General features: G+C 44.2%; 2 long non-coding RNA genes across 2 annotated transcripts; one reads left to right on the forward strand and one right to left on the reverse strand.

The window, feature by feature from the left end:
* Positions 1–229: 229 nt before the first annotated feature.
* LOC142150000 (uncharacterized) lies at positions 230–16,384 on the reverse strand. The gene is made up of 3 exons (XR_012690960.1): positions 16,108–16,384; positions 2,714–2,853; positions 230–947 (listed from the first exon to the last, which is right to left on the reverse strand). It is a non-coding gene; the product is annotated as an uncharacterized LOC142150000 (long non-coding RNA).
* A 786-nt stretch (positions 16,385–17,170) lies between these two features.
* Positions 17,171–21,134, forward strand: LOC142150001 (uncharacterized). Its single transcript, XR_012690961.1, has 3 exons — positions 17,171–17,227; positions 20,516–20,613; positions 21,040–21,134. It is a non-coding gene; the product is annotated as an uncharacterized LOC142150001 (long non-coding RNA).
* Positions 21,135–24,413: the final 3,279 nt, after the last annotated feature.

A 24,413-nucleotide genomic window follows, 5' to 3' on the forward strand; every position in this document is an offset into this window, starting at 1 on the left:
CTCCCTCTACCCTGATCAATGCCTGAGTGAAGATGGCGGCGGCCAGCGGGGAATTTATAGAATCCGAGTATCGCGAGATCCCACAACGGGATTATGACTCGGAGCCTAGCTTTCAGTTTTGCAATTGGCGGGAATACCCGGATCTGTCTCGGATCCCGCTCGGATCGGCAAGGTTCGGGTGGGCTCGGATTTCAGATATCCGAGCCCGCTCATCCCTAGATATTATGAATGTCTACTGTACATAAAATGCATTTTTACAGTTGCTCTTGATTGCAAACACTAGCATGCATATGCGACCATCATCACTATCACTCGGCACTTACACCTGCCCTGTAACTGGTGAAAATGATATGACTGAAAAACAGGTACCTTAGTAATACCCAAAGCTTGAATCAGATCCTGCTGCGTGCACCCTTACATTATATGCAAACGCCTCTTCCCTTCCTTGTTCTGCCTTTCATATCGCAGTCTGTCGGAAGTGTCATTTATGTGTAAACATGAACTGCACTCTTTATTTTATGTTTCTGTTTCGCACATGCACATAGTGAAAAAATGCAGAATATGCCACGTAAATGGACTGAAGGTAGCAAAACTCCAAGCACAACTGAGATGAGCCCAGAATCCCTCAGTGCGGTATCAGTGGACAGCCTGATATAGAATTATTCCTTCCTAACCAGCAGACAAATGTTCTGTATACGTGCGGTTTTATGTTCAAGCTGCTGTACTCACTTTGAGAGAAATCACAATATGCTCAATGCGGGAATGATGTGTTGCTGTTTTTCCAGGGTAAAGAGTCCAAAGACTTTGTATGCTGTTTGCAAAGGTACAGAATCTGAAGTCTTTGTATGCTGTTTGCCAAGGTTGTAGAGCCAGAGTTGTAGCATAAATCAGTATCCTGAAGAATCCAAGAGAAAAGACTGTACAGGAATCCAGGAGTAACTCTATCACTGACAAAGAAGCATAGAACAGGAGATGGATTTAAGGTCCAATCAGGACAGGAGGGAACACACCTTAATTTAAATTAGACAGATGTGCAATGACTCATGCTCACCACAGCTGAATAAGTAATATCAATATACACAGTCAATGACTTATGCTCACCAGAGCTAAAGAAGCAATCCCAACATCATAACACAAACTATATGATTTTTTTATTTTAATTATTTTGCAAATGTAAATAGCTGACTCTTTTGTATTATTTTTATTGTTAAATCATGTTTACTTCCTTAAGAACATCTCACAATATTTAGAGAAAGCCATTGTGAACATTATATTTTTTATATCAAAATTCAAGCTATAATCTCAAGACAGTTTTTTTGCATTTAAATAATTCTATCTAGCCAAACTTTTTTACAAACATCTTATTTTATATTTTGCTGTGCTTTAAAACCACTTCACTACTGAAGGGTTGTCCCCTGTTCAAACCCAGCCAATTAATAGGCTTAGTGTGTATCAAAAATAACGTTATTTCTTTTTCTGATAAAAAAATTTGAATTTTGTGTAGTATATATCAATTAAGAGAAATATATCTTCCTTCTGCCATTAGAGGGTAGAATCAATATTTCTTCTTGTACAAAATAACAAGATTGTTATTCAATTTGAATTTAAAGGAGGGAAACTCTGTATATACTGTATAATTTGAATATTGTTCACATTGTTTTAAATGTTACTTTGTTATTCTTATTTTTCACTTGAGAAGATCCTTGTCCCCTTTTGCCAGCACTATGTGTGGATTTAGTAGAGCTGCTTCTATTATATTTAGTTTACATCTGATAGAGCTAGTAGATTAAATCCTAGGGCCGGCTCTGAGTTCGATGCATATTAGATGTACTTACAGCTCAAAAAAAGGCAGCTCTAAAAATAGTGTATTTATGCCCATATGCTGAGTATATACACCAGGTTTACATCTGGCCTAAGTCAGGCATACATACACCCACATATGCCTATACACAACCAGGTCATAAGTGCAACAAAAGTTTGTTAATATTTGTTATTATACTGTAAAACACATTAGAGTCGGAATGCAGGTAGCTAATAATACATTTTACAATAGGATCCCAATTCCAATAATAGAGGAAATATTAATGTAGAAAGGACATATAAGATTTAGAGGTGAATATGCAATCAGTCAATCAGAATCTGCTAGTAGGTGCTGGCGACTGTCATCATCAATGTATTTGCATCTGCCATCTATCAGGTGCAAAAGGTATAGCTTCTGGCAGACATATATGTTTTTCAGTGCTGGTCTGCCTTACCCATTACTGTCCACTCCTACTGGTGTTAACTGGCCACTAGACACTCACTGACAGTAAGCGCCAACTGCACAAAAGTTGTAGGAGAATAGTCACATGCAGTTATTTTTCCTTGATCAGTCGTGAGGACAGACCTCCCTCTTGCAAACAGAAAAACTTTCAACACAGAGATTATTAGATAATAATGTTAGCATCAAGTAATACCTCTGATCACAGGGAGCAATGCATTATGCACCACCAGGCTCCTTCACCAGTTCCTGGTACTGCTTACTTCTGAGTGTTGTACACTACATAGCCAAAATAATGTGGACATCTGAATATCACATCCCTATGCGTTTGTTGAAAATCTCATTCCAAACCCACAGGCATTAAAATGGAGTTGGTGCCCCTTTGAGGAAACAGGAAAAGACTTTCCTCAAACTGTTGCCACAAATTATGTAAAATTGAGATTGAATACATACCTTGTAGTTTGAGTCTAATTTCACATCCTAGGGAAATGCCGGGTGTATCAGTTATACATGTAAGGATGTAATGATTCTCCATGCAATATAAGTCTGTAGTCCTTGTTGGTCTCTAGGTAGTCAAATCTTGGCTTCTTGACCTGCAGGTGAGACAAAGGGGGAGGGGGGAGAGGAAGAGGGGATAGGGGAAAGAGGGTAGTGGGTTAAGCCATGGGGAAGGCTTAATGCAAATAGCTAATTATATTTATTGCTGGGTGCAGATATTGTAGTGAAAATACAGGTGAAATAAAATATTTATAACTATAGATATAGGATAGTATGGAGGAGGTAAGAGCAAAGTAGATAGTATAATAAGGATAATGGGGGACAAAACTTTCAAAAAGTTGAAAGGTATTGATAGGTGTAGTGGTAGGAAGGAAGGTGGTCCAGGTTGCTGTGATTTAAATTATAGCTCAACAATGTTTAAAGCCAATGGCTCTGTGACTGCTCAATGACTATAGCTTAGTATTGCTCTTGGAAGAGCAGTTTTTGTGTAGTATGCAGCGCAAAGCAGTGTATTCTGGAACCAAGATGGCCACTAGAATGCAATTGGGTGCTGTGGATTTCACTATCCTATTCTGCTTTCCAGTTGTTTTAGGCTTTCTCCTGGGATTCTGGTGGTCTAGTCGGATGCTTGGAGTAGTGCGGGACAGTAGTAGAAACCAGGGCCGGACTGGCCATCTGGCTCTTCTGGCAAATGCCAGAAGGGCCGATGGCTATATGGGCCGGCCCGACTCCCCCTGTCTTCTTGGTGGCTGGTTCAGGTGAACCAGCCACCTCTGCTGCGCGCTCCCCAGCTCCCTCCCCCGTTATGCTGTTTCTCGGGGGGGGGGGGGGTCGCGGGGGTGCCGTGATTTTCGGGGGGGGGTACCGCGATTTTCGGGCGGGGGTGCCCGCGATTTTCAGGGAGGGGGGGTCGCGGGGGTGCCGCGGTTTTCGGGCGGGGGTGCCCGCGATTTTCAGGGGGGGGGGGTCGCGGGGGTGCCGCGATTTTCGGGCGGGGGTGCCCGCGATTTTCAGGTGGTGAGAGCCAGCTAGTGCTGGGAAAGGGGGTGAGAGCCAGGGAGTGCTGGGAAAGGGGGTGAGAGCCAGGGGGTGCTGGGAAAGGGGGTGAGAGCTAGGGGGTGCTGGGAGAGGGGGTGAGAGAGCCGAAGGGGGTGCTGGGAAAGGAGGTGAGAGAGCCGAAGGGGGTGCTGGGAAAGGGGGTGAGAGAGCCGAAGGGGGTGCTGGGAAAGGGGGTGAGAGCCAGGGGGTGCTGGGAGAGGGGGTGAGAGAGCCGAAGGGGGTGTTGGGAAAGGGGGTGAGAGAGCGGAAGGGGGTGCTGGGAAAGGGGTTGAGAGCCAGGGGGTGCTGGGAGAGGGGGTGAGAGAGCCCAAGGGGGTGCTGGGAGAGGGGGTGAGAGAGCCGAAGGGGGTGCTGGGAGAGGGGGTGAGAGAGCCGAAGGGGGTGCTGGGAGAGGGGGTGAGAGAGCCAGGGGGTGCTGGGAGAGGGGGTGAGAGCCGAAGGGGGTGAGAGAGCGGAAGGGGGTGCTGGGAAAGGGGGTGCTGGGAGAGGGGGTGAGAGAGCCAGGGGGTGCTGGGAGAGGGAGTGTGAGAGCCGAAGGGGGTGAGAGAGCGGAAGGGGGTGCTGGGAAAGGGGGTGAGAGAGCTGAAGGGGGTGCTGGGAGAGAGGGTGAGAGAGCTGAAGGGGGTGCTGGGAGAGGGGGTGAGAGAGCGGAAGGGAATGCTGGGAAAGGGGGTGAGAGCCAGGGGGTGCTGGGAGAGGGGGTGAGAGAGCCAAAGGGGGTGAGAGCCAGGGGGTGCTGGGAGAGGGGGTGAGAGAGCCCAAGGGGGTGCTGGGAAAGGGAGTGAGAGAGCCGAAGGGGGTGCTGGGAAAGGAGGTGAGAGAGCCGAAGGGGGTGAGAGAGCCAGGGTGGTAGGGGGTGCAGGAAGAGGAGTGAGAGAGCCGGGGGGTAGAGGGTGCAGGAAGACGTGTGAGAGAGCCAGGGGAGTAGGTGGTACAGGAAGATGTGTGAGAGCCAGCGGAGAAGGTGGTGCAGGGGGTTAAGTGAGAGGGACAAAGGAGAAGATGGTGCAGGGGCATAGGTAAAAGAAAGTGTAAAGGTAGAGACATCTTAAGAATGGGAATGTCAGGGATGCAACCATCATAAAACACAAGTAGTAATGAAGAATGGAAATGCACAGAGGGGACAAGTGTTAAAAAAAATAAAAAATCAAGCCTTCATACTCCATTCACTTATATTTTCTATACCCCCACTCCTAAATTTCTGCTTCGACCACTGCCCTCTATTCCTGCTCCCGACTGCCTGTGTGAGCTGACAGCTGCTGATCCCTCCTCGCCCAGCGCGCCCACTAGGAGAACAGAACACAGGATGCCATAATCAGGTAAGTTCATATATTTTCTCGTGTGCAATATGTTTTTAACCATCCTTTCTTGAACTGGGGACACTACAGCGTATCCAATAATGTTTAACACTATGTATTGCTCATTATTGCGCTGTAATGCTTTTTGCATATTTATCTGTACAGAGATTTTTAATTAAGAGGAAAAAACATTGCTTGTCATAAATTTTATCTGTAATTGTGTCAATATATCTATTTTTGTTTGCATTGTAAATGATATATTAAGCTGCTCTTGGGACTCACACTCAGTATCTGATATGCTGTAGCAATTTTTATTTGTGAATGAGTTTTTATCTGAGCTTTACTAATGATTTGGGGGCACTACTATGCCGTAATATGATTTGTGGGCACTTCTGCATGACCAAATATGAATTGAGGGTAATACTATGTGGCATAATATGACCTTGGGGCACTACGGTGTGGCATCATATGAACTTCTGCCAAAGGCAAGTCTTTCATTGTTGAATATGATGGGAGCCCAAAGAAGTTGCTGTATCGGGGCCCAAAATTCCTCTTGTCAGCCCTGCCTGTGAGTCAAGGGGGTAGACGCCTCCAGGTAAATAATCTAAATGTTTCCTATCTAATCAAACTGATGGATCACATCCAATTATTTCTCACCCACCTCCTCTATCCCCCTTAATTTATATACTGTGTTATTTAAAATGAATAGAAAAGACGCATATCCAATTACTGTAGTAAAACAAAAATATTTTTCTCTGACATTTTGCTGTAGATGGAAATACTTTTAATGCGGCCGTGTGGATTCAACTGATCATTCAATATGTTTTTTTTAGATATATGTTAGTTTTATTTCATGTGGAATGATTCATGAAAATTCTGCCATTACTATTTAATTGAGGGAAAAGGGTACCTGTTACCTATATGTGTGTGTAAGTACTCTGTTCGTTGTTGCTATTTTGTGGGAGATTTGAAAAAAGCAAAACATTGTTTCCTACAGTGGCGTCTGTATAATTGGTGGTATTGCTGTAGTATGGGGTGGCGTGCTGGTGGCAATGTTGTAATGTGTTTGGTGCTTAGTATTGCTAATAAGTAGGAGAGGGTATTGCTGTAATGTGGGAGTGATGCCGGTTGCTGTAATGTGGGGAGTGATGCCGGTTGCTGTAATGTGGGGGTGATGCTGGTTGCTGTAATGTGGGGGGTGATGCCGGTTGCTGTAATGTGGGGATGATTGATGTAGTATGAGTGCGTGTGGGGGGTTATTTATTGCTGTAATTTGGGTACTAATAATGTATTGTCATGGTGTTTATTGATGTAATTGGGGTGCTAATAATGTAATGTTGAGGGTCATTAGGAGAAATAAATACCCCCCCCCCCCCCCCACACACACACACACTCATACTACATCATGTTGTACTGCGCCAGCATCAGTGTGCAACAATATAGTGCATGGAACCCACAACACGTGGGCCTGTGTGCTTTAAATGCCAGGGCTGATTTTTAGTCCCAGTCCGGCCCTGGTAGAAACCAATGTTTTTCTTCCAGTGGGACTACTTTTGGGTTTAACATTCTATTCTCATGTGCTGATTTATGTGGAAGAGAGAGGGGGAGGAGGAGGAGGGGGAGGGGGAGGAGGGAGGCTATCATCATCAAATCAGCCGATAAAGGATGAGGAACTGTCATGCTTAACAAAGCTGACTACATAGAAGACAGACTACTGAGAGACAAGACCACCTACATCCTACTCAGAGGCTCCACATTCTAGTGTTACAAACCACTAACCACAGTTTTCAAAAGAGGTCTGACTGCAGGCATACTGAATAAGAAGGAGCACAAATTCCTACAAACCCAACATCCAAGACTAACAGGCTTCTACTAGCTACCTAAAATCCAAAAGGAACCCCCAGGAAGATCAATCACATCCTACAACCCCTAATATCGTCACAAAGGAGCTACCTTAAGGACACAACTCAAGCTTACAGATCCTGAACAAACTACAATGGAACCAAGCATACACACTTGTCAATCGCGATGTTGCTTCCATCTACACCATCATCAACCACACACAAGAATGCAACTATAACAGACACTTCCACACCACAGAATCTACCCTATCAGAAGACCAGGTAAACTTCATTATCAAAGATTTGATGGAAATTACGGCAAGCAAGTAAAAGGGACAGCAACAGGAATGAAATTTGCACCAAGCTGCGTGAAGCTCTTTATGGCTGAGTGGGATGAGGATCACTTATGGAACAACAACCTCAACTAGAGTGACATAATAGTTTGGTGAAGATACATCAACTATTTCCTCTTCATATGATGAGGAGACAACATAAAAATATGAGATATATATAAGATTTTACCACAAAACAGAACACGAACCAGAACACGATCGAATTGAACCTTCACTTCACGACAAACAGCAGAAGAGAACAAATGGATTTTCTGGACCTGACCATCTAAGTCGAAGATGGTTCCATACATCACAGAATTTACAAACATCAACAACCAACAGACCTACTGGAAACAATTAAAAATAACTCCAAAGGTGTAGTCTATTTGCTACAATGCCCCTGTGGATTACAGTATGTGGGAAGGACAATAAGAGACCTAAAGACAAGGATACAGGAACACACCAGAATCATAAAGAAAGATGTACAAACCCACAACATACCTGTACACTACACGACTTACCTTCATAGGCATCAAACTTTTCAAGCAATGCTGGAGAGGAGGCGATTTCATATCACAAATAGCAAGAGAATAAATAAGATAGATCCACAAACTGAATACCCTTACCCCTAGAGACCTCAACATCGACTTGGAACTGGGTCCCCTCCTGTGAACAACTCTTTGACAATGTCTTTTTCCACCCTCCCCATCCACCCTCTGCCCACCTCCCATACCGCCCCACCATATCACCCCCCCCCACACACACACACACACACACCCTCTCCCACCAACACTCTCATTCACCAATCACTACTACACTCTACCTCCACAGCCTACTTTCCAATCAATTCCTATACTTTCTACACTCTATCCACTTTCCTATCTCTTATCTTCTCTCTACATTTAATATATTTTTTGTTCTCATCCATTTCTCCTACTCAATTATTTCATGTATTTATTACTATATTTATTTATACTTATTTTCCTTATTTTATATTTTATTTTCATGTTTTATATATAATTTTTATTTTTATATTTTTATTTTACCAATATTATTAGTCTAATCATTTTATTACATTATCATTTATTACTTTCATTTAACATTTCTAATTTTTCTATTTTTCTATTAATTTCATACATAGATTTCCCTTTCTGTCTATGGTTCTTTACATTATTTTCCATCTATTTGCTCTTTGATCCTTACTTATTTTTTATTCAACTAAAACCCTTTTTCCCAATTCTGAGTTACCTTATCCTCTACTTATTCCTAGCAACCACCACAAACCTCTCCTCCAATCACACGCTCCCACCCATCCTCCAATCAGCCTCCATCATTCCCTGCCCCCTTACTTCTTCCCCTCTCTCTTCCACATAAACCAGCACACGAGAATAAGTTGTTATACCCAGAAGAAGTCTCACCGAATGAAATGCATTGGATTCTACTACTGCCCCACACTACTCCAAGCATCCCACTAGACCACCAGAATCCCAGGACTGCATTCCTACCATTGCACTTACCAATACCTTCAATTTTCTTTCCCAGCTTTTCCCCCATTACTCATTTTATAATAATGGACATTATAAAATGAGTAATACCTCCTCTATACTATCCTTTTTGCATTGCATTTTATTTCCACATTATCTTCACTACAATATCTGCATCCAGCTATAAATAAATTGAGCCATTTGCATTAAACTTGCCCCAAGGCTTAGCCCATTCCCTCCTTTCCCCTATCCCCTCCCCCTCTCATCCTTCCCTATTGTCTCACCTATAGGTCAAGAAGCCAAGATTTGACTACACAGAGACCAACAAGGACTACAGAATTATACTGCAAGGAGAATCGCTATATCCCTGCAAGGTAAAGTGATATACTCGGCATTTCCATAAGACAAAAATTTAGACTCAAATTACAAGGAGAATTGATATATCCTGCAAGGACAATTGATACACCCATCATTTACTTGTTAACTCCCAATCACACCGTTCACACAACATAAGAAAACTGAACAACAATGTCTCAAACCCATACTACATACAAGTAAGTCCTCTCCCCCTCCCATTCTTCTCATTTACACAGATTGCCACAACTTGAGTCACAGAAACCTCAAGAACTATAAAGAAATAAGACCTGGGTACCTCCTACCTCAATCATTGGCAGCACATCCATGAGAATATCCGTTCTACCAGCGTAGGTAGTCCTAAACCCTCTTCAAATCCAGTATTAAATAAGCTTAAACCAGCCACAAATAATTTCTCAAATAGGTTCAAAATTTGATAAATAACCTGAATTTTAGAATTTTAGATTGATTAAAAATATTAAGCTAAATTTGAATTGAACAAGTTTGCTATGTGAAACAACTTGAAAATGTTTGAGCCAGGTGCTGGTTCCCACTTTTGCAGGGGGACCCAATGCTCATTGTTTCTTAACTTTGGTGGTAATCAGACCAGACTATAGCATGCGTACTGGTTATTAATTTAGGTGAAGCATGCTGCATATTTTATTTATTTTTATAGGTAACCAGACTAGACTATAAAATGAATGCCTTTTGCAATATGCTGTAAAACTCTGAGAAGCTGCCAGCATTGGTACTACATAAAACATGCAGATTTAGACAGGCTATTATATTGCAATATGAAATTGTAAGGACAAAGAGGTAAAATCTTGACAGGCTAAGTGTCAATTACCACATGTTATATCTGTGCTTTAGCCTATTTTTACAGCACAATCTCAGACTGTTGATACCTTGGTCCAAGTCACAGTTACTTACTATAAATTTGTGTTTTCTCCCTATGTGTGCCTTTATTCTATGCTCTTTTTCTCCTACATATGTATTCTACTGTGTGCATGTCCCATTCTGTGCACATCTTTGCATGTGATGTCTTCAATATTACTTTTTGTCGTTTTTTGTGCTCTATATGTGTATACAGCTTACTTTTTTAAATCAAATATTTTTATTAAGAAGTTTTTGTACAGTACAGAAGAATATGTACGTTATCCACTCTAGCGGCTAGTTATAACAATATTACTTAGCCTAAAAGCAAAACATTATATATTATAAGTGCAACGTGATGCAACATTACAGCAACATAATCTTATACAACCAATTCCCAACCACATGAGATACTGTGCCGAAACAGGGTCAGTGCAGAGTGCTCAGTACCAGTGAGCATATGGTATGAGAGAATACACCAGGCCCAAGTGGGAGTGCGGCTATTATGAAGTAGAAGTCACAAGGAGAGGTTCTCAATAAGGGTCACAATCAGCCAGCAGCGACTATGCTGCATATTTTGGTTTTACCCACCTAGACCATACTAGGCATAGTATTATGAAACTGGTAAGTAAACCGTTCATGCCCCACAGCCTCATTGACCAATGATAACCAACGGGCAAAACGGGGCCTTCCCGGGCAATCCACGTTCTGGCGATGATGACCTTGGCAAATCGAGGAGATTGGTAATGATCTGGTTGAACGCCTATTGAACAGAAGCTCAAAGGCCCAAACCAAACACACTTGTCTTAGGAAAAAGTATTGGGATAGTGCTACCCATGTCTTGGATTCCCTACCACCACCTCTGACCAAAGTCCTCAACTAAAGGACAGCTTCATAGCAAATGTTAGAAGGCAGTGGAGACTTCCCCACATTTTGTGCAAACAGAGTCAGTCCTAGCACCCATCTGACACAGCCTCTGAGGGGAGTAGTATCCTCAGTGTAATATGTACAGCTGTACTTGTCTGTATTTGGTAAATGGGGTAGCCTTCCTAGCACTATCCAACATAGAGGTCCAGTTCTCTTCATCAAGGGGACCAAAGTACATCTCTCATCCCAATCTTTGCCCACCCAAATTGTCAGTAGTAAGGAAGGAAAGACATTAGCATAGAGTACTGAAACAGCCTTATCTGAGCCCACTTGACGGAGAAGCAAATGGAGAGGGTGTAAGTGGAAGGTAAGGTATTCACCTCAAAACTTTGCAACCAGAGCATGACATAGTTGCAGGTAGTTGTAAAATAGACAGTTCAGGAGCTGAAAGTTTGCATCTGCGAAAATGTTGTAAAGTTGGTGTTTATGTACAATTGACAAAGTGCAGTGACACCCACATCACACCAACTGGAAAACTGACTCAGTTTAAACAGTTCAGGGAAGGAGCAATTAACCCAAATTGGGGAGTCATCATATTCCATATTAACAGGGCCTGCCGAAGTAGTGGCTGGATGGTGCTAGGAGCCCAGGTGCCCAGCAGGATATGTATGGGAGGCCTATGGAATCCCATCCACCTGTCAAGGAAGCCCACCAAGTCAGCTGTCAGGGAGTCACCAATCCATCTACGCAGGTGAGCCAGCTGTGTAGCAACATAGTAGGCCCTGAAATTTGGAAGGGCCAGACCTCTTGAGGCAAAGTTGCGATATAAATAAGTCATCCTGATTCTTGCTAGCTTTTTCCCCCAGACCAGAGAGGACATATATTTGTTAATTTTAAAAAAGAGTCACCCTTGGAGATACACAGTAGCATGGTGTAGTGGATATAAAAATTTGGGTTGAAGGACCATTTTAATTAAATTAACTCTACCCGACATTGAGGGGGTCAGGTTCGTCCAAGTGGAAATCTTGGCCTGAATGTATCTGATCACCGGGTCAATGTTTAGAGAGATATAATCAGCCACCAAATTTTTATCTTATATCCCCAGATATTTAAATTATAGCGTTCAATGCAATGGATAAGAAGTGGTAGGAGCCAAGGGAAGTCCACTGCCTATAGGAAATATGCTGTATTTGGGCCAAATAATCTTCAGGCCAGAGAAACCGGCAAACTCAATCACAAGACGCAGCAATGTTGCAAAGGACAAATCTGAGTCCCCCAGAAACCGAAGCATGTTGTCGGCATAGATTGTGATCTTGTCAACCCATCCCCCGCCTGAGGCCACATATCCCAGGAATCACCCGAATCAGGAACACCAAAAGTTTAATATCAATGGCAGCCATGGTGGGGAAAGGGGCACCCTTGCTTTGTGCCGCTACCCAGGTTGAAGGGTGAAGTAATTTGGCCATTAACACTAACTTCATGTTCTACTACAGGAGCTATACCCAGATTAAAAACCTGGGACCAATTCCAAATGTCTTCATAACTTCCCAGAGGAATTCTCACTTCACTACCCTGGATGTGTAAAAATAGTTTAAGAAAATAGCATCAATCCATTCAGTTTGAAAGTGGGTGGGGCTCGAACAGACTGAAATGGTAGAGACAATGGTATTCTGCAGATCCGTCCTGACCAGATACGCCATAAGACTCCCATTTTTGTCCCCCTTAGTCTACACAGCATGTCTGGGAAAGATGTCTGGGAAAGAGGAGCTGGTGATTAGACTTTTCTAATAGATGGCCAGCCCATGCCTTCTGTGCATGCAGCCAGCACACTCGGTTGGTGGGTGCCTGCGTGGAAATATAGGTCTGCTTCAGGTCCAATCTAAATACCTCCTCCCTAGAGAACTTGTTGCGGCCCCCAACTGTATTAACCAGGGTACCCCAGAGGAAGGCCTTAAAAGCGTCCCAAAGGACAGAGGGCCTAACTATTCTGAAATTCGTAGCAACGATCCCCTCCCAATCCACCGCTAGGTCACTGGGTTGGGTACCAATTAGCGACTCTAGTAAATCCAACAACGGTTTGACCGATAGGAGAAGTTCAATTTTCATCTGTCCTACCTGGAGGTGAGGACAACTGCTTGAAATCACTGTTACAAAGAATTCCGCCGAATGAACAATGCAGACTAAACATTGTAGAGGCGCCGCTTCCTTAAATGACCACCTTAATAGCGAGAATGTCTAGGTCGCACTTTAACATGACGTGATTTGCAGGCACCGGAATGTTCATTCTGCAGAATTCTTTGTAACAGTGCTTTCAAGCAGTCGTCCTCATCTCCAAGTAGGACAGCTGAAATTTGTACTTCTACAATCGGTCAAACTGCTGTCGGATTTACTGTAGTTGCTGAAGTGACTACCACCGAGGTCACTACCCGCCCCATCAGAGTAAGCCAAAACGAGTTAAGTTTACAGAACAGAATTCCAATGCTTAGGACAAGTGTAATGACCAGAAGCATAGGGTAGTTGTGATGGGAACTGAGCTCTCCAAATAGCAATCAATTCCATGTCTGCTAGCAGCTTGGAAAGAGGTGAAGGGTCCCTCCCTATCACTAGGAACACCTCCCACTACCTGTCAAGGCAGACATCCATTACAGTGTTCAAGTCCCCCATGCTCACTACTGGAACATGCGAAGACAGAGCAAAGAATTTGAAGGCCTTCTTAAGCACTTCGGAGTTGAAAGGGTGGGGAATATAGATTGCCAGGACAATAAGAGTGGAGTTATCTACCAGGGCCGGAGAAATACATAACGACCATAGGGGGTACAATTGTATCTGCTCTAACACCAAACACAATTTTTCTTCACCAGTACTGACACCCCTTGACAGTGAGATGAGTACACAGCATGATAGGCCGTTTCCACTTAGGACTTTTTAAGAGCCAGTACTCGGCTTCTCACCAGGTGAGTCTCAACCAGGCATGCTATGTCAGAGTTGTATTTCTTGGTTTGAGCAAGGACCAGGAATCTAGTTTTTTCATTAAGACCCCTCACATTCCAAGAGAGTTACCGAAGCCCCCTACCCCATGCCTATTGATCAGAAGGGGAGGTAGGATAGACTGTGTTGGTGGGCCTATAAAACCCTTCCCTCCCATGGTGACTGTCACTAGGAGTCAGAGGGACCAGATGGGCAAACATCTGGGGAACAGGGCCCACCCAAGACCACACAGGCATGGAACCAGGCATACAGTACATCCAGAGTGCAGTAGAGGTTGTTCACCCTCCTCTGGATCCTGCAAGTAATTTCATAGAGTAGAACATAGAGCACATTAACAATGAACAAGAGCATGTAACGTAAGAAAAAAAGAAAAAAATCAAAACACTAAACTGCAAGAAAAGGAAATTTAACAGCACTGGTTGGGCACAGAATAGGAGAAAAAATTATGTATTAGCAAACAGTGTTACGGCAAATACGTCAGGTAAACTACCCCCTAACACTAACACCCCCCTCTCCCACCTCGTATACCTAAAAAAAAACATTGGTACACCTAATCCCCTAAACAACCCAACACTTACTCAACTGAGGACTACCTAAAACTAAATTGTAGCAATTAGGGCTACCTATGAACTCCATGCATTGCACAATAAACTTAGCTAAATATAAAATAACTCCCAGAGTTAAGATACTCAACATCAGAATGTAGATGAGAACCCTGAAATAACATTTGGGAACAGGCAAAAGTGTCAATTAATGTTCTCTATCTCATCTGAGCTTCGGCTCGGTGCCTTCCATCCAGCCAGTACATCGCCTTCTTAGGTGTGGGGAAGAAGTGAGAGCGTCCATCTGTCACCATTCGCAGCCGGGCAGGGAACAGCATTGCAAATGGAAGTTGTAGGTCCCAGAGTCTCTGTTTTACTTGAGTAAATTAGACTCTACTTCTCTGGACCTCAATTGCAAAGTCAGAGAAGATGGACATCATGTGATTTTCATACTTAAGCAGGCCCTGGGATTGAGCCAATTGGAGTATAGCATCTTTATCCTTATAATGGAACAGTTTGGCTATAAATGTCTGAGCTGAGCCCCCGGTTTTGAGAGTTGAAGAGATAGGTGGTGAGCTCGACTGCAAACTGAGTGGTGAAGCCTCCTTTCCAAATGTTGTTAACAACTAGAATTCCAAGAAGACTTCTGGATTAGTGCCCTCCGCCCTCTCTGGGAGACCCACAAGGCACAGATTGTTCCTGGAAGGCTTCCGTCCAGGTCGGACATTTTTTGTTTACAGATGTTAACCTGGGTAGTCAGTTCAACTATGTCATCCCTGAGGGGAGCGGTGGTGTCCTCCAGCATAAATATCAGTTACTCAGCCTCACTGACTCTTTCCCTCATCTTTTGCATGTCCTGACGAATAAGGGACAGATCCGCCTGCACCTCCCCTATACGATCAGTAACTCTTCTCGAAGGAGCTAATGGCAAGAAGGACCTGGCAAGTGAAATTAGAGTTGTCAACAGAGGTCAGGGGTGAGTCAGTAAACTGCACAGGTAGTTTTTTGGTGCCAGTAGTATCCACAGATTTGGGCGCAGACGATGTACGAGCATACTTCTCAAGCATTGCAGCGACAGAGGCAGCATTGGTTTTAACCCATAGCAGTCAAGTAAATGAAGAGAGGAGGAATTCCATCCCCCAGTAGTCCAATAGAGATAGGAGATAGACCCTGCAGGTTAAGATCACTGGAATTAAGGATGAAGCTAGAGGAAAAAGAGGAAAAGAGGCTGGTAAAATGGTGCTGCAATATCACACAGTTTCAATAAATGGCAGCACAGCTTCACAACTACATTCAGGAGATGGAGCTTACAGGTAAACAAAAAAGGAGAAACTCACAAAGTCTACATGTGCCAAATATGCAATCCAGGTGCTGTTATGAAATGTTGGGGCCCATGATGTAGGGGGGGGGGAGCAGATCCTCACTGGACTGTAGTACTCCAAGCTGTAACTGCCCAGTGCCGCGGTCAAGGCAGCAGGTGCAGAGCGGTCAGCTTAGTTGCCAAGCATGAGGTTACAATCAGGGTGTAGCCTGCACCACCACTATAATCTAGTCACCTACAGTCTGCATCTAAGCCTGATCCCAGGAAATGCTGCTGAGAGGGGGGGAAGGTGTAGTCAATGCTGCACCTCAGCACCCGTCGTTAAACAGCACACAGGAGGAGGGAGGCCAGGGTGGAAAAGCTCGGATAGAATAATGTCACACCACTTACCTGACATAGTGAGCAGAAGTCCATCCTCACCAATGACAGGGCAAGATGGCCGCTTCACGCCTTATAAACCAGCAGGTCTGAGCAGTGACAGAGCAGGCGGGTAGCATGCCCGGCAGTCCATGAGGGGCTGCGGCGACGAAACCCTCCAACATCAACTGGAAGTAGGAAAGCAGATTGTGCTAGAAGGTGAAAGACCCAGAGATATCAGAAGGTAGGTTCTGCTCCCGGGAGGGCCACGCAGCTGCAGGGGTCCACTCCAGAGTCAGCATCTGGTGGACAGATGCCAAAGTCCCAGACAGGGGGGGACAGGCAGGTGTAGGGAGCCAACAAGACTCACTTTGGTTGGTTTCAGGTAAGTGCAGTGCATGGAGCCGGATAAATTAGCAGGATGTATGCATGAAAGCAATTGTCATGCGACTCACTCCATGCCCGGTCAAGCCTCGCCACCTTGCAATTCCCTTTTTTAATTAATCTGACTGTTTCTATGTATATCTTAATTCACACCAGGCAATGATGAGGATGCTTTTGGTAGTCTACTGTACATTAGTGTCTATGTCCTTTCCTTGTGGAGAAATCTGGCTCAGCAAACACCCATAAAACACATAATAACGAGTATTAATGGCAGAGCTGAAAAATAATCCACATTTACCAAATCTGTATGCTACAAATAGAAATAGTGGCACAATTATCATCCTGCTTACTTACTAAACTGGAGTCTTGTTACACCCTTGGAGGGAACTAAAATCACTGTTTTCCAGGTACACAATGACATATGGCTTAGAGGTTTAGTTCTTTAAAAATATATATTTTTATAGCAATGTAATGTAACAAAAGGTGCAACGAGACAGTAAAGTAAGAAGAAAAGCAATAAAACATAATTGACAAAATAGAATCAATACTTTTAATCAATTCTTTTATTAAAAACAATAGATCAAGAATCATACTTTAAAAATGTGATGTTTGTTTAGTTGTTTTGATCATGCTTCACTTCTAAATTTAATTTATCTTTTGACAACACAAGAAAGTAAATGTTCTTCAGTAGCTAACAAAGGTTTCATTTCATTCAACAGTTTTTCAGGTTGGGGCATCATCACATATTCTCTTGGGTCAACCAAATTGTGTAAGTAAAATCTAATTATTATGTAAACTATGTAGAGGAGGTGACCATATAAGGATTTCACTTAATGAAAATTGTGAATTCGTAACAAAAGATACAGTATACATTTTCATATTAAGCCTGCATTTCAGTTAGAGAGCCCTTAAAAAATACTAAAAATGTATTACAGCCCCATCGATTTCTCATTTTCACTAAAACTAATACTCTCTCCTATGACTACCCTGCCCTATCCTCAGGGGAGGGCTGGTAAATTTTAGCCTGGAGGGCAAGACTCAACGCAGTAGCCTATTTTAAAAGGAAAAAATGCAGGTGGCTCAGTGACATAGCCCATGGTAGTCAACTATGTGACTGGCCCAGGGGGCACATGCTCCCCTGCCATCCAGCCTAGCCTGACCCTGCCTATCCTGATCAGGCTGCCTCTTTCTAAAACAAAACACCACAAGACAATCAAGCTCCACCCACCACATGTCGTTTGCAATGATCCAAACTTCAACCATGGCACACATTTACCTGAAAACATGCTTATGCACTGCTGAGCACCACTGGTAGAAGTCTATGCTGCTCCTGTGCTGACTTCCTTCACTGTAAATTCATCAGTTCATCTCACAGCAATACTATTTAACTTTCCAAGCAAACATACTTCACTTCTGTAATATCCAACCAGTAGTCTAACTCCAGGTGCCTCTTTGCCACCTTCAACTTCATTTTCTGCCTGCACCTTCTTCTGTTTTTCTCCCTTGGAGCCAGTGATTTTGCCACCTATTTTAAGTACAAAATGAACAACATTCAACATGTTTCCACTTTAAAATTTTGCACACCTCTCCTACACTCCCCAATCTACTCTTAGTACATTCACTCCAGTAACTGAAGATGAAGTTTCTGCAGTCATCTCATAATCTTTCCCTGCAACCTGTACCTAATAACATTTCCCCTCCCAACTTTTCCACTCCTTCTCCCTCACTGGATGCCCGCCTCTAGCTCACCTCTCTCAACTGGTACATTTCCATCCACCTTGAAACACTTGCTCATCTCACCGATACTAAAAATAATATAATCTCTCAACCTCTATTCATCTACAGCCCTATATATCACCACGTCTTTGCCTCCAAACTATTTGAGTGATTTGCGTATAACTGTCTATCTAACTTTCTTCCTTCTCACTCCATTCCCGACTATTCGTAATTGGGCATTCACACCAACATTCTACTGAGATTACACTCACAATAGCATTCAATGATCTACTTATAGCAAAGTATAGAGGTTACTTCTCTATGTTCATCCTCCTGGAATCCTCTGATGCTTTTGACACTGCTGATCACCTTGTTCTCCTACATACCATTCATTCCATCTCTCATCCCTGTTACATTTCTGTTCTGATAGCTTAGGAATCTTATAATAACAGCTATGGAGCCCAGAGTACGGTGAAAACATAAACTGATATATTAAACAATAACTTAATCCTGATATGGCAGTAAACATACAGACCAGGTATATCTGAGTATCATTAACAGATATCCAAGTGTGGCTGACAACAGGTAGACAGCAGAGAGTACAACAGCAGGTACAAGTGGATTTAGCTGAGCGAGATGAATAGACAGGATCTAGGATAACAGAAGCAAATTGCAGTTGCAGGAAGTCCAAGGGAAACAATTATGACCAGCAAGGTATGAAGTGGAAGGCAGGCATAAACAGGAAATGACACAGGTGCAGTAATTAGCAAAAAGAAGAAGGTTAACTCTGCTAGTGATTGGTCATTTCTGTTGCTGTTTGTCACGAGCCGCGGCGGTACTCACAGCCGCTGCGGCTCGCTTCCTGCCTGCCCCAGCATCCCGGCCGTCACCATGACGACCGGGACGTCACTTCCCCTTCCTACCCGGCCGTCGCCAAGGCAACGGCCGGACACCTGTCATATAGCGCTGCGTCCCGGCGGTGTTGGAAGCCGGGCGCATGCGCAAAAGAGGACACAGCCTGTGGGCTAATTTAAGGGGACTAGTTACAGGCATTAGCCTGCATCTGTGTGCACCTATCAGGGACTAGCCCTGATTGGTCTGGTGCTATGTTTCTCATTAGTCTGCAGGGGTGCATGTAAGTTTTGATTGGGCCAACTGTGTATTTAAGGCAATGAGGTCTGCTGCCTCATTGCCGGTTATTGCTTCTGCACTCCAGTCTGCTGACCTGCTTGTTCCTGTTCTAGTCTTCTGAGACCGCTACTGATTTCCCGTGTATGACCCTTGGCTTTGAATTGGACTTCGCTTTTGTATCCTGTGACCCTGATCTGTGGCCTGTTTACCGTTTCTGCTATCTGCCTGTGACCCCTGACCTCAGCTTGTTTTCTGATACTGTTGTCTGCTGCCGGCCCTTGACCTCTGCGTGGACCTCACTCTGCTTGCCTGGGTTCTCCCCAGCCGGTACACACTTCACGACCCTCTGTCAGTCTGCGGCCCAGTCTGTCCCCACCATCAGGGGCTCCAGTGACCACCTGACTGGCAGAGTAGATTCCGGGTTGTGTTGTGCCGGCTGGAGGGGTTCCTAACACTGTTCAGGAAATTGTTATTCTCAGTTGGTACTCCTGGGACTACCGCAAGCTGCTAGCCATCATCCTGGTTTCTTTCCACATAGCCTGTTCAACTGCACCAGCCATATTCTTTGCTGTTACCTGCTTTCATCCTCACTGAGCAATTCATTGTTCAGTGTCTGCAATATTCGGTTTGTACCATTTTCTGCACTATTTAGATCATATTTACTCAATAAATGTTACATGCTTTCACCATACTCTGGGCTCCATAGCTGTCATTACCAGCTTTCATCATAGCAGTGTGACAAACATCAGGAACAAGTGGACTTAGCTGAGGTAGATGAATGGGATAACAAGCAGACTGCAGCTTGAAGCTTGCAAGAAGTCCATGGGAAATAACAATGACCAGCAAGGTGCACTGTGGTAGGCAGGCATAAATAGGCAAAAACACAGGTGCAGTAATTAACAAATTGTTAACACCTGCTTGTTTTGTTAACCTTGTATGTCTCTGCTTTTTGTATGTCCTGTTCCCCCCCATTGTACCCATTGCTGTGGCGCACTATTGCTTTATGTTTCTTTCTGCTTTTGTTTTAGGACCGAGAATTATATTTGCTCTCTCAATTGAAATCAAACACGGGCTCAGATCAGGATCCATAGTTACAAACAGACCTTGTAGATATGACTCTAAGCTGTTTTATGTTACAGTCTCTTATTAGACTCAAAAGTATTAGAATCAAGCTGGGGGACACTATTGACTGTTGCCTTGCTGATTATAGGTGGACTTCTGAGTGCAGAGCACCAGACAGTGATTTCCATAGTGCTACCTTCATGATATGAGGTGACACTGCTGCCAATGAGCACCACTTCTATACAGGTACTCTTCTGCAGGAACCCAGTGGATGGGAGGCTTAAGTCCTGGGGAGTTCCTGTGCTGTTTGTCAGCCAATATTTGTGGAGCACAGGTGGACTGAGTTCCCACTCCTATGGGGCTGCTATGGTATGCTTAGGTTCCAGGTTTGATGGGAGATGCCCTGCTGGTCACTGCTTGGTTTTGGCGAGTGCCAGCTCTAGGCCATACAGGCTCAGGTTTAATGATAAATCCGGTCACCTCCAAAAAATTTTCCCTGGAAAATACAGGAACTAATATGTACTCCACTGGTTCTTGGGAGGATATGCATTTTGTGTTGCGCTGTGGAGCCACAGATGGTAGGGATATGGCACTGATTTCATCTGTTTTCTGTACAGCTCTACAAATGCGTGTCTTGTGCTAATTTGACTATTGCTTCCTGGCTCTGTGTAGTGTGAACTACTGTGAAGGATAGCCCTCTGACCATCTCCTCCAAAGCAAGGTCATATCTGTTCGAGGAGGGAGACAGTTGCAAACTCCAATGTTATACAAGAAGGTAAGTTGTGTATCTGATACTTGCAACTTGTGACCATCTCAAGAAACCGTGATGTTGGTCATGGCTGTGCGTTATGAAGTCTTTCTGCTTTTTACAATTTGTTCGAGAAACTCAGCCAAGAAGTTTTGCATCAGGTAAGATCTTTCAGTTTCCAGAACAAGAGGTATTTTGTAAACTGTACTCTCTAACTAATATTCAATAGCCTCTACATTGAATACTAGTTAGATGGGTCTGTGTTGTATCTGAGTACAGCTCTTTGACATTAATATTTTTCATATATTTCATTATCTATGGAAAACAATGCCCAAATTAAAACAAACAACACAAGCGCGACTAATCTGCTGCAGTGCCCTGGTAGAAGAAAGAGATTCATTAATGAGCTTAGCTGTACTGCATGGTAGTATGTGTGTGTGCTCCAAAAACACAGTGGGCTCTATATGGGCAGCATGGTGGCTAAGTGGTTAGCACTTCTGCCTTACAGCACTGGGGTCATGAGTTTAATTCCCGACCATAGCCTTATCTGTGTGGAGTCTGTATGTTATCCCTGTGTTTGCATGGGTTTCCTCTGGGTGCTCCGGTTTCCTCCTACACTCCAAAAACATACCGGTAGGTTAATTGGCCACTAACAAATTGACCCTAGTCTGTGTGTGTATATGTTATGGAATTTAGACTGTAAGCCCCAATGGGGCAGGGACTGATGTGTGTTAGTTCTCTGTACAGCGCTGCGGAATCAGTGGCGCTATATAAATAAATGGTGATGATGATCTAGTATAACTAGAATAGTAATACTTATCTGTTTGTAGATTTGGATCACTGTATGGCATCTCTAGTTGTCCTCTGAATTGATGTCTGGTGTAGTGTTACAGTGGAGCCAGGTTGGGTGGGTGTTTCTCCACCTATCCATTCTGTCATCACTAAGTCTAGGCTGAGAGGCCTATCTGTAAATTTTCCATCCAAAGTTTCTTCCAGTAGATCTGCTCTGGTGGCTAGCATTCCTTCCAAGCAAGAAATAAGCTTCAAAGAGACAGTGGCCAGATCTTCTTGCTGTTGCCACTTCAGGTTTAAGGCCTTCAGTGTTTTTGCTTTGCCTTCCAGAACTTAAATGAATCCAAGAAGTGCAATCAGAGTCCCTAAGTGGAGAATTACTGTTTTTCAGAAGGGCAGCTACCGCGTCTCCATCACTGGACCAGAAGGCATTGCAGTGGTAGAACATTGCTCTCTCTCAATATATATATATATATTTCTGCTGTGACTCCTGTTCCAGCTAGGGGTCTTTTTTAAGTGCTTGCACAGGAGCCAGTGGCATTATAAAAGATACAGTATACATTTTTCATATTAAGCCTGCATTTCAGTTAGAGAGCCCTTAAAAAATACTAAAAATGTATTACAGCCCCATCGATTTCTCATTTTCACTGAAACCAATACTCTCTCCTATGACTACCCTGCCCTATCCTCAGGTGAGGGCTGGTAAACTTTAGCCTGGAGGGCAAGACTCAACTCAGTAGCCTATTTTAAAGGGAAAAAATGCAGGTGGCTCAGTGACACAGCCCATGGTAGTCAACTATGTGACTGGCACGGGGGGCACATGCCCTCCTGCCCTCCAGCCTAGTGTCAGGCCGTTAGCCTTTTGAGGATAACAATAGCAGGACACTAACTGGTATTAGCGCTACTAAACTAATAAGTGCGGAGTCTAACGTTCCCCTGGTATTCGCCAGGGACCCCCGCAAGGAGGTTTGGACTTCGCTGCACAGGGTACGCAAGTCGCGGTCCTACTAGCCAATTGCCAGTGTAGTGTAGAAGGGTCAGACGGTCCGGGTCGAGCCAATCAGGAATAAACAGTACCAGGGAGAATCCAAGAGAGTAGTCGTCAAGCCGAGGTCTCAGTACAAACGGGTCACACAGAAGAAGGAGTAGTCGCCAAGCTGGGTCACAACAATATAGCAGGAACGCTGGGAGCACAATCAGGAGCAGGAGAACCAGGAACACTAGGATTGAACCTGTTACTCTGGCACCCTAATGGCGCCAGAGCCAGGTTTAAATAGGACAGGCTATAGAATGATTGGATGAGCCAGGAGGCGGGGATCCCGCGGGACAGGGAGCATCCCATTGCTAGGCAACGGGACAAGGCAGGGCGCATGCGCCCGACAAGCCTCTGAGGCAGAAGCCGCAGCGCGTCTGTTGCCTAGCAACAGAGCGCTTGCGGCCTGAAGGAAGTAGGGCGTCAGTTCCCCTGCTGAAGGAGAATCAGCGGGAACGGCGCCTGACACCTAGCCTGCTCCTGCCTATCCTGATCAGGCTGCCTCTTTCTAAAACAAAACCCCACAAGACAATCAAGTTCAACCCACCACATGTAGTTTGCAATGATCCAAACTTCAACCACGGCACACATTTACCTGAAAACATGCTTATGCACTGCTGAGTACCACTGGTAGAAGTCTATGCTGCTCCTGTTCTGACTTCCGCCTCACCGAGACTATGACTGTGCTATCGAGCTTGTGCCAGGTTCAAAGCTGCCCAAGGGGCATCTGTATTCTTTGTCTGCTGCTGAAACTCAAGCCATGGAACAGTACATAGAGGAGAACCTGAAGAAAGGGTTCATCCGCCCCACCAAATCTCCTGTAGGCGATGGGTGCTTTTCGTGGCTAAGAAAGATGGCAGTCTGAGACCCTGTATTGATTATCGCGGGTTGAATAAGATCACAATTAAAAATAATTATCCGCTGCCCTTAATTTCGGTTCTGTTTGACCAGCTCAAGTCTGCCACCATATTTTCTAAGATTGACCTACGGGGCGCTTATAATCTCATCCGCATCAGACAGGGAGATGAATGGAAGATGGCCTTTAATACCCTCTCGGGGCATTATGAATATCTGGTAATTCCATTTGGATTGTGTAACGCCCCGGCAGTCTTCCAAGATCTAATCAATGATGTCTTGGCGAGAGTTTTTGGGTAGGACCGTGGTGGTTTATCTAGATGACATTTTAATTTACTCACAGTCCTTGTCCCAGCAACACCAACAAGTCTGAGAAGTCTTGGAGAGGTGACGTCAACACCACCTCTACGCAAAATTGGAGAAGTGCGAGTTCGAAGTCCCTAGGGTTGCCTTCTTAGGTTACATCATTTCCTCAGCTGGCTTCTCCATGGACCCTAATAAAGTTCAAGCAATTCAAGACTGGGTCCTTCCTACTAACCTCAAGGCGATGCAAAGGTTTCTTGGCTTACTTGTCCCAGCACCACCAACACGTCCGAGAAGTCTTGGAGAGGTGACGTC

This window comes from Mixophyes fleayi, chromosome 4, assembly GCF_038048845.1.
Source record: "Mixophyes fleayi isolate aMixFle1 chromosome 4, aMixFle1.hap1, whole genome shotgun sequence".
Classification (NCBI taxonomy): Eukaryota; Metazoa; Chordata; class Amphibia; order Anura; family Limnodynastidae; genus Mixophyes; species Mixophyes fleayi.